The following is a 281-nucleotide window of genomic DNA, read 5'->3' on the forward strand; positions in this document are numbered from 1 at the left end:
AAAGAGCGGGACATTCTTGATATTAAAAAGACAGACAGTATTAAAAACTCAAAGCCGCGAAACCGAACTCAATCCGCTTCTGACTGGATGTTTTCTGCTCGCGAGGTCCGAGTGGAACACAGACAAGCATAGTAGATTTGTCTTCGGTGGCGCGTCTAAAACGGTAAAAACACGGAGTGTCAAAATGCCTGCACTGGTGTGTATTCACATAAATACGGTCGGCACAGTGCATTATTTTTCACTCACTCAGTCTCTTACACACACACATAGAGAGAGAGAGA

At 44.1% G+C, this 281-nt stretch overlaps 1 protein-coding gene across 1 annotated transcript in view; it reads left to right on the plus strand.

Moving 5' to 3' along the window:
- Window positions 1–281, plus strand: part of LOC107740377 (lipoma HMGIC fusion partner homolog) — a 138,841-nt gene that overhangs the window by 103,752 nt on the left and 34,808 nt on the right. The window lies entirely within an intron of this gene.

The sequence above is a fragment of the Sinocyclocheilus rhinocerous genome, unplaced genomic scaffold (genome assembly GCF_001515625.1).
Source record: "Sinocyclocheilus rhinocerous isolate Xijiao unplaced genomic scaffold, SAMN03320098_v1.1 scaffold315, whole genome shotgun sequence".
NCBI lineage: Eukaryota > Metazoa > Chordata > Actinopteri > Cypriniformes > Cyprinidae > Sinocyclocheilus > Sinocyclocheilus rhinocerous.